Source organism: Mytilus trossulus, chromosome 14 (genome assembly GCF_036588685.1).
Source record: "Mytilus trossulus isolate FHL-02 chromosome 14, PNRI_Mtr1.1.1.hap1, whole genome shotgun sequence".
NCBI lineage: Eukaryota > Metazoa > Mollusca > Bivalvia > Mytilida > Mytilidae > Mytilus > Mytilus trossulus.
Window position 1 is genome coordinate 33,379,744 of NC_086386.1, and position 11,168 is coordinate 33,390,911.

Consider the following 11,168-nt stretch of genomic DNA (forward strand, 5'->3'; position numbering starts at 1 on the left):
ACAAAATTAATATTTCTTAAGAGAAGATAATTCATTTAAAAACCAGACGTACGGCTCTGATATTGACCATTTTACCTGCTGGTTTTTCTAGCACCCATATTTTAGGAGAAACAGGAGTAACAGTAAAAACTGAACAACTCGCAGTAGGTCAAATAGTATGGTTATGTTGAGCATGTATATACATTTTCTACTTAACTTTAAGCCATAAAAAGGCCCAATACACGATGCATTATCTCTTTTGATTTCATTTTCTTTTCTGTTTTGCTTTACGACTTCTTACTTTCTGCAATCATGTTGGTTAAAGAATATACCAATACATGTACAGAATGAAAGATCATCTTAAACGTTTTTATCTGTTCTTTGTAAGTTGTTTGCCTTAAATATTTAGCTTTAAGCGTTCCGTAAGGAGGTCGATCAGGAAAAGCGCTTCATGATACTGAATGCATGGTTTAAGGTTGTGCTAGTCCACAGTATGGGAGGTTTTTAATATAATCTTTTTTACGCTGAAATTAAGACGGTAATAGGATCCAATATCAGCAAATTGGAGCCAAGATACTGTTACAAGGTATCTACACAAACTCATCATAGATGGATACCGGAAAATAAATTTTGCCGGTTTTTGCGCCAGACGCGCGTTTCGTTTACAAAAGACTTATCATTGACACTCGAACAAAATTAAGTTAAAAATGCAAATAAAGTCAAATAAAATTGAAAAGGTCAATAAAGTAAACTTTTAAATCAAACGTATAGCTCTGGTTTTGTAAAAGTTGAAACCTTTCATATCATATATAAGCGTATACCATAAACATTATTTTCACGAGCATTCATATTTATGTAATAATAACCGCTGTACTACATTAAGCACCCAACTTGCATTCATGTTTATGTAATAGTTGCCGCTGTACTACATTAAGCACCCATCTATCCAGTTGTAGGTGTCGGCATTTTGAAAGTTGAAAAGTGTGTTCAAAAGTTTTTATCAGCGATAAATGGTAATTGTCTGGGGAACCAATATTTAGATAGTCCCTGTGTTTTACTTGATACTACCACTAGGGGATTCGATAATGGTACATTAAAATATTCTGATCCCTAATTTGATGATATAATATTCTGTGCCAGAAGAGGACAAAAGAAAAATTATCCATGCCTTTTAGTGTTAATTTTTAAACCAGACTAGTTGATTAATGGCGATGAAAAACTTAATAAAATTGTTAGCGCTTCGACAAAACAACCTCACCCCACTTTTAAAGTTACATGGTTGCTACCTTAAAGACAACGTTTGGACTGGTTATCATACACGTAGATCCATTATAGGTTCTAAATCATCCACTGTTTTATTATAGTAAACAAAAGGAATCGATTTTTTTGTATTAAAGGATATAACTGTCCCGTATTTGCATTTTGTTATTTGGGTATTTATATTTGAAATTATCGTACGACAATCGACTTTTAGCAAACTAAAAGTTCACATGTACACCCAGTCAGAATGGGGCGTGCAAAGAGAAGCCACACTGTCAGTTGCATGATGGATTTTTTCCATTTTTGGCCGTACACCAATGTCACTCTCGAAAAACCAGTACAATGTTAAACGCAGAATTTGAAGTAAAGAATTCACCTACGGAACGCTGAAACTGAAATTTGAAATTCAAGCAAAATAAGAACGAAACAATTAAAGAGGTGTTTGACCAAAGTGAAGTTAAAACATATTTAAATCCATCTATAAGGGCAACTTAGTCCTCGGAAGTTGAATCCTATGTTTCTTCGTAATTTGTATGTAAACAACCTAATTTAAATTACAGATTTTTTGTTTTGTCAGTGACAAATATTTCATGAATGGTCTGGAACAAATTAGCAATAAATGCAACAGGGAGAGAGTGTGCATAATGAGGACATATAAAACCTTTCAATTAGTTTAATTGAGGTCTGGAGCTGGCGTATGACAGTAACTGCTAGCCTTATGTATAGTAGTCCTTTGTTATTTTATTATCATTGTCATGCATGTTAATTAGTTTCTTAGTTTGTTTCCTATTCTGACATAGGACTTGTATTTCCTATTGAAGTGCGTTTTACGGTTCGTATTACTGTGTGTTTTTCATTCTTAATTGTCTAGAGGTATAGGGGAGGGTTGTGATCTCACGAAACATGTCAAACCCCGCCGCATTTGTGCGCCTGTCCCAATCCAGGAGCCTCTGTCCTTCTAAGTCTTGTATGATTTTGATTTTAGTTCATTATGTTTCGGAGTTTAGTATTACGTCTATAATCGCTGAACCAGTACACTTTTTTGTCTAGTGGCCAGCTGAAATACGCCTAGCACAACTTTTATTGCGACGCTATATTCCTTCCGTATCATTTCTTGGAACTGAAATACATCATAAAAGGCAATATATTATCATCATGCAATCGATAAACAAGAAAGGAAAACGTTTTAAGTTGTATGCCAGCCCACCGAGGCGCTTTTTCTGGATCTACCTTCATCAGGAACGTCAAAAAGGCGAATAATACTATATGGCTTACTGCGAGTTGGTCATTTTGCACTGATACTTCTAAATGTTGGGCACTGGGAACACAAAAAGCTTTGAATTATTTATCTCAAATGCTAACCTTATATAAGAGATTAAAATCAACGTGATTGATTCCGGTTTAAATAGGTTTAATTATATATAATTTTTTTTAATAGATGCACAACCTTAAAATTTCAGGATACTGTTATCCCATGTGATGTCTAATATGTTTCATAAAAAAAATCCGACTTCTTCTTTTCATTGTTTATTTTGTTATTAAGAATGATTTGATATATTCCATGCTATTTATTTATAACTACGAATAGTTCTTATCAGAGCCGTGTTTACATCAGTGATTACAGGTACCCCTCTTTTCGCCCCTTTATATTTTTGATATTTTAAGCAAACATTTAAAAAATCAAACTTTCAAAAAGTGAAATAATCAAAATTGCGCGTTAGGTTTAGTATTTTAAAAGTTTGGTCAAATTTCTAAACTATCAAATTTATAAACGATATTTAGAATTTTGATATTTTAATAACTTGGTTAAAATATCAAAATTTTAAAACTTTAACACAATTTGAAATTTTGATATTTTAAAACTTTGATCAAAATTCCAAAAATCTAAAATTTCAAAACTTTTTAAAACTTTGAATTGATAAGTGTTACACGGACCTATCAATGCTATCGTGTTTAGTTATTTAAACAAGCGGATAAGAAAAAAAAGTATGTACATTTTATTTATATCTTATATTGAGATAGTAAACAAAGCAAAGACAGTGGAATAAACATTCATTTCCCTAGCTTCGAGAGATATGAAGATTTGATCACCCTCGAACAATCATATTCCCCTCGGACAGAGCCCTCGTGAAATGTGAATCTCTTAGGGTGAACAGGGGAAATGAATGTATAATATTCTAAGAGAACTCTGGTTTCAAGTTCGACCAATTTTGAAAGAATGACTGTTTGATAAATGTTTTGGAGATTAACATATATTCCTACATTTTGTAGAATATTTTATTAATTCTTCACATAAGTCTATGTGTTTATGTATATTTAAAAGGGGATTGTTAAATACTTTTTCTAATTTTGATGTTCAGATATAATGATAGTCTCAAACAAGCGAATTTAAATTAACTTATCATTTTTCTCGGGAAATGCATGTCAGGAATATTTCAACCTAGCTGTTTTCCGATGGAAAATATCGATTATTAATTTGGTGATGCACTGTGGGCGGTCGGGCTGATGGTTGGGCGACTTCAAAACAGTATACGTACAATAACTTCAAAACTCTTTGACAACCCTTTTCAAATACAAATCTGTTGTTATACCAAACGTCTTAAAGAGATGAAAGTACTCACTACGAAAGTATTGGGTAAAATTACTTCATCTGAATGTGGAACAAAAATGTTTGGTCAATCACATGTGTTACACAATTTTGATCCTTGTATTATTAAAAAAGTTTTAAAACTTGTACATGTAGGTCAGTATTTTCTTGTTACAGGTATCATGTCTTAAACCAAAAAGCTAAAACATTCTTATTTGAATTTTGAAAATTTATCTTTAGTGAAAAGTAAAATCACAAAAATACTGAACTCAGAGGAAAATCAATTTGGAAAGTCCATAATCACATGGCAAAATCAAAAAACAAAACGCATCAAAAACGAATGGACAAGAACTGTCATATTCCTGACTTGGTACAGGCATTTTCAAATGTAGAAAATCGTGGATTAAACCTGGTTTTATAGCGCTAACCCTCTCACTTTAATAACAGTCTCATCAAATTCCGCTGCATTTACATGATGCGTAAATAAACAGTAAACCATTGAAAGACAGTCAAATTCTAACATACGGAATTTGCTATGTTAATATACTCCTTTAACGTGTAAATTAAAAACAGGAATGAAAAATCGAAATTCTCGTCCTCTCACCTTTTAAAGTATATACTTTAGTCGTGTTGGGAGTATTTACCACTGGATATTGAGCAGGCTTACATTAAAACAAAATCTCATGATACAAAAATATTTGTATAATTCAAAAACTGAAAAACGTTCATACCTTCAATTTTCGTGGTGAGACTGGGGATAAAGAAGGAATGGGTAAATTTTACAAGAACACAAACGGATTTTCGATCTTCTAAAACACGTTCAAACTGTGTACAACGAACAATAACTCAAAATATTAATATGACTTATATCATGATACAGTAGTTTTCAATTGGATGCAATGATACTGTGTGTGTTCATAATTAGTTAACTTTCTTTTATAGTTTAAAATTTTTGGGTATGAACAATAATTGTTACCGAATGATACTTATTCAATCATAAGACGAGAGTCGACAGTTCTCTTTTTCTTGATCTTGCATGCCTGTCACCAAATGTCTTATAAGACATAATAATTTTGGAGCCCTTTATAGTTTGTTGTTCGGTGTAAGCCGAGGCTTCGTGTTGAAGGCCGTACATTGACCTATAATGGTTTACTTTTTTAAGATTGTTATTTGGATGGATAGTTGTCTCATTGACACTCATACCACATCTTCCTATATCTATGTACATGGATGTTTAAAAGTATCAAAAGTAGATGGGCACAAAAAGACAATCAAACTCGTATTAGGTAACATTTAATTGAGAGGAGGGGGTGCAGAATACCAATTTTTTTATACCCTTTATCTGATCATTACTATATGTATCTTGTCTTCTTTTCAAAGACTCATAATAATAAGTAAAGTTTTGAAATAGAAATATATTGGAGTTTCAAAAAGGTCAGATATGTTGACATGGAAGACATCTCTATACCTATGCATGCTATTTAGACAGCTCCTGCAATACAACTTTAATTATAATCAGCTAGTATTTGTAGATATTACTTTGCTTAACTTTATTGTTGTTTACAGTTTATCTCTATCTATAATAATTTTCAAGATTACAACCAAAAACTTTCCTTAAAATTGCAGATTCGGGGCAGCAACCCAAGCTTATGTTGTCTGATACTTCTGTTAGTTTCAGGGCAGATAGATCTTGTCCGGATGATCATTTTTATCTTGTCAGATTTGCTCTACATGCTTTGGACTTTGAGATACAATAGTCAATATCTCCATTTCACCACTATGTTCTATTTTTAGCCATGACGGTCATCTTGGAAGTCGGGCTGGGTCCGAACATGTCTTTTAAACAAGTTACCCTAATAATGACTGTGCCCAAGTTTGGTTGAATTTGGTCTAGAAGTTTTAAAGAAGTAGATTTTTGTCAAAGTAAACAGACGAAGACGGACGACCTGCCGACGCCAAGTGACGAGAAAAGCTCACTAGGCCCTTTTGGCCAGGTTAGCTAAAATGAAGTAAATTCAAGAAACAATCAATTTTCATTTGATGTATTTGGATTAAAGAAACATCACTTCATAGGTGTGAAGAATATACTTAAGATTTACAAAACATATTGATGTTTGGTCACTTAAGTCTTATGTAAACAAAACATTTTAAAAATGAGGCATTTAAATAGCAACGGAAAAGTTTGGAGATATTTATACATAACTTTTACTATTTTTTGAAGAGACATATGATTATTTTGCACATGCAAATCAGTCCAAAATGACATTATCTGTTCATTCCACTTCTTTTGCCATATCCATGCGATCTTCCTGGTTCCATGGTATCAATCAATTCCATGACAAGTACAAATAAATCCTTTATTCAAATTGTGAAAAAGAAATCCCTTTTATTCCGTGTGTGAATATGTAGTTTCGTTTTAACCATGATTACTCAATGAGTATATCTTTAAAACTATTTGTGTCACGTAGCTTTTACATTGCATTGCATTTCATCATACACACACACCGACACAAAACAAAATATAAAAAGAAAAAGGATAATCAAATATTAGTTAACTTCAAAATAAAACTAGTAGTACTAAAACTTAATTTTATAACTATTCTCTGATTGTAGTCTACAATATAAATTGCTGTCGTGATAATAATAGAATAGTTATAAAATTAAGTTTAAGTAAAAGTACTAGTAGATTTTGAAAATAATATGTACATTATATACACAGCCAGGAATTAATTTTGAGATGTACTTTTATTTATTTTTCAGTGTGTTAGTCCTAAATGCTCTTCAAATTCGTACTTTATTTGGCATTTTAAACATTTGTTTATTTGAGCTTCACTGGTGAGTCTTTTTTTTTTTAAAAAACACGCGTCTAGCGAATATAAAAAAATCAATATGGTATCGTCATGGTCTATGATGAGTTTAATTATTAATAACAAGAAAATATTTACTGAAATTATAATTTACATGCAGAAACGATAGTATTTTAAGAATAAAAAGATTTGTCATGGAGGCATTTAAAGTAGCTGTTATGCGTATAAAAAAAGAGAAACAACTCGAATAGTAATAGTATAGAACACACTGTTTGAATGCAGTTATTTAGTGACTAATTATGTTATTGCTATGCAGCACCTTGCAACGCAACCATATTAATTTCATGTAATCAATACAATCTTGTGAACTTCATTATTAAATTAGATTAACTATAATTTATCAAAATTAATGTTCGCACATTCACATATAATCAATTGATCTGAAGTAACAAACTATTTACAGATATAAACGTATAGATTGGCAGATTTATCAAACGGAATGAGGATGCATCTCCATTTAAACAAACATCCATGATAATACAATCCTATGGTCATTGTATGTTCTTTTTATGTTATAGAGGAAGTTCAAGTTACTGTCCATTCCTAGGAGATAATAGACACGGATGCATATAGGGCCATAATATCTAATTTTGCACAAAAGGTCATTTGGTCCTATAACTTTCTAAATTAAACTACACCTGAAATATTAAAAAAAAATCTAAAAAGAATACAACTTTAAAGGTTATAATTAGTTTTGTGATGATTTTCATCTCTTATCCCCCGTGTTTTACCTAATAATTAAGTGACAAAGTTGTGAGATGAAACTGAACATCGGTTTACAAACTTAACGGAGTACGTACAATGCCCTTATACATAACAGTATCGTTAAATATGAAAAGTTAGTTTTGGTAAATAATAGATTGCATGATTTAGAAGGACCTTTTTTAGGTTGTTATTCATTTATAGATTATACGTTTAGGTGAGACTTTTTTTTTTTATTAGGTAGAGTTTATTAAAAAAAAAATATGCATTTTAGAAAGCCTTTTTATCAGCTACGATACGTTTACATGTGAGATAATGCAAATATGTGGAAAAGATAAATGTTTTTCAATGGATGTTAATCATGCGGTTGTAAACAAGCACATGGACCCCTCTGTTTTAAGATCAGATTTGACTTGATACTGTTTGATAATTATTTGTTCTTATCTTTGACAGAATGTCTTGTAAAATATTTTGTCAAATAGTAATAAACAAAACGCATGGCTAGTGAAGCTTAGATCTTCTTCTATTTATTTATCCATATAAAATGTAAGCTATTTCGTGGCAGATTGAGGAACAATAATTTTGTACATACATACTTTAATATAAAAAGAAAATGGGGTATGATTGCCAGAGAGACAACTCTTCACAAGAGATCAATAACAACAGTTACAAACTATAGGTCATCAAACGGCCTTTAACAATGAGCAAAGCCTATACCACATAGTCGGTATAAAAATCAAACTCACTATAGCACTAACTTTTCAAAAAACTTGAGAAAAGAATAAAAGGCATGCCTATTTTCGTTAAAAGACAATTTATAGTTCCAAGACCGATTGGTTAATAATGCTTGTCAAGTCAACCTAAGTGACTATTGCAATGCGGTGTACATGTATATTCATTGCATAATTTCGTGATACCTTTTCTAGTGGTTAATAAACTCTGTGGATGATTTATGAGAAAACGAAGAGGTTTATAAGCCGATAACAGTATATTAAAAAATTACGTAAAAAGGGTACATTTTACAGTTTATAAGTGCTTTAAATTGCTGTTAAAATACAAAAAGGGTATTTTTGTCAGGCCTGAGAGCCAAATTAAATCGTAAACTTTATTTGCATTGTCGAATAGACTCAATCATTTATAACTTGATTGACAACGACATGATTGTTCAGTTACAACTTCCTGTTTGAAATAGATTGAATTGGGGTGAGTAAGAAGGCATGGTTTTTATATTATATATAGTACTGACTTATTTACGACTGCTGGTTCGGTCAATGGCTTGAATTTCCCTTTTACGATTTTTTTTGTGAGACAAGCGCCTGTGTACATAAAAAAAAGTGAGAATTTGAATAAAAACGACACAATTGATTAAGTTGTAAAAAACGATAAATAGAAAGAATTTAAAAGAAGATATATAAAAATGTCATGCATCAGAGAAAATATATCGTAATATATTGTCCAAGATTTTTCTTCTAAGATTTCATCAGAAACATGACTTGAAATCTGTTTGATGTGTGTATCTGTTGATAGGTTCTGTGTACAAGATTGCTACTTAAAAAAAGATTCAACCAACTGAATAGAGCAATTTTGGGGTCCTTTATAGCTTGTTGTTCGGTGTGAGCCAAGGCTCCGTGTTGAAGGTCGTACATTGACCTATAATGGTTTACCTTTTTAAAATTTTTATTTGGATGAAGAGTTGTCTCATTGGCACTCACACCACATCTTCCTCTATCTATTTATTAGTTGTGCAGTCTTATTTTTAGATTTGTTAAATTTATAATGGGGATTTTCCCTTCAAACGGTTATTATTAGTTGAAGGTCTGTTTTATGTCATTTATATGATTTTGTAATTTCCCTCACCGCTTTGATTAACATGTACCATGTGTACCTCGATATACGTAGCACCAATCAAGAATTGAGTATTTCTAAAAGAACAACCATGTAACCTATTTCATAAGCATAGTTATCAAAGGTACCAGGATTATAATTTAGTACGCCAGACGCGCGTTTCGTCTACATAAGACTCATCAGTGACGCTCATATCAAAATATTTATAAAGCCAAATAAGTACAAAGTTGAAGAGCATTGAGTATCCAAAATTCCAAAAAGTTGTGCCAAATACGGCTAAGGTAATCTATGCCTGGGATTAGAAAACCCTTAGTTTTCGAAAAATTCAAAATTTTTGTAAACAGGAAATTGTAGTATAGTGTTTTCTCTTATTTTTGAGATATTGAGATAAGACGTGGCACGGTACTTGTCTATTCCAAATTCATGTATTTTGTCCATGGATTTATGAGTTTTGAACAGCGGTATACTACTGTTGCCTTTATAGTCATATATTAATATCATTTGTTTCTTCAAATAAACATTTATCATGAATATGTCAACAAAATAGTATAATGGTAAAATTTAAACTCAGATTCAGATAGCCACTACTGTATGATTTGTATGGCTGACTTCATTAAGAAACTTCTTTTTTACCTTTAACTTTACTTCCCGCATTAAAGATGATGTTCTCTCATTAAATAATAAAACAAAAATTGTGACTGTGTTGAACGCATCTATCTAATCGAACAAGAGATAAGGGATACAACAGATACAGTTAAGGCTGTCTTATATTTTGGCTTACATCTAGAAATTGACAATGGGGATCGGTTGAAAAAAAACTTAACGACAAACAAGATGATTTCAGCTTTCCAATTGTGAACTTTTCATTTGTATGTACGACCATTCAAGCAGCGTCTGATATGGAGTATTTACCTCCCAGTTGATACGATATTCCCGTGCTTGGATGTATTTCCTGTCATGATTTCCTTGACAGAGGGTTGTTGCTCACACGGAAGCTATTAACATGCGTATCTAATGGTGAAATTAAAATCATCCCTCCATAAATTCGCCATCTAGAGCTTGTTGACCGTTATGGAATAACCGTTTTACACATGATATCGGATAGGTGTCTCACGTCGTAACTATAATCCCCTTCCCATTTCATGAAAGGGAACTACCGATTGAATCAGACTACTTTTAGGCTTGTCATAACATAAGCAACACGACAGGTGCAACACGTGGAGCAGGATCTGCTTACCCGTCAAGAGTCGTGTTGCACAGTCTTTAGTTTTCTATGATTTTTCTTGTGTTCTAATATTTGTCTGTTTGTCTTTTACATTTAAACCATGACGTTGTCAGTTTATTTTCGATTTATGATTTTGACTGTTTCTCTGGTATCTTTCAACCCTCTCTTAAATTAGTTGTTTTATCTATTTATCAAGTTTCAGATTCAGCTGCATGCAGGCATCATAGTTGTGAAAGTAGATGCGACTTAACAAATAAAAATAACACGTTATAATTTTTTTGCGTCTGATTAACCTTCACCAGGAACGCTCAACGTCAAATATTTGCAAAACAGTGAAGCATAATAACATAAATAGTTGAGAAGTTATAGGATCAACGAGGAGAATCTTAGAAATTGTTGTTTAAAACCATGACAGTATCGAAGTACTGATCCTAAGATGTTGATGACATTGAGTACATTTGCCACCCAAATTTGTCAACTGTCACTGGCAAATGTTTGTATAGTAATGGGAACTTTGAAAAGAAAAGATGATGTATATGTCATTTTCAAAAGGGACTTCCAAAAACACGAGTACTGTTCAAAACAATAAAATTTCGTACACATTGACACATTTTAAATTGAAACACATGTGTTTAATAACATCTAACGGTCTTTAGAAGATAAAATCTACCCTGGTCTCAAGTCGGTGCTTTGATATTGGCGC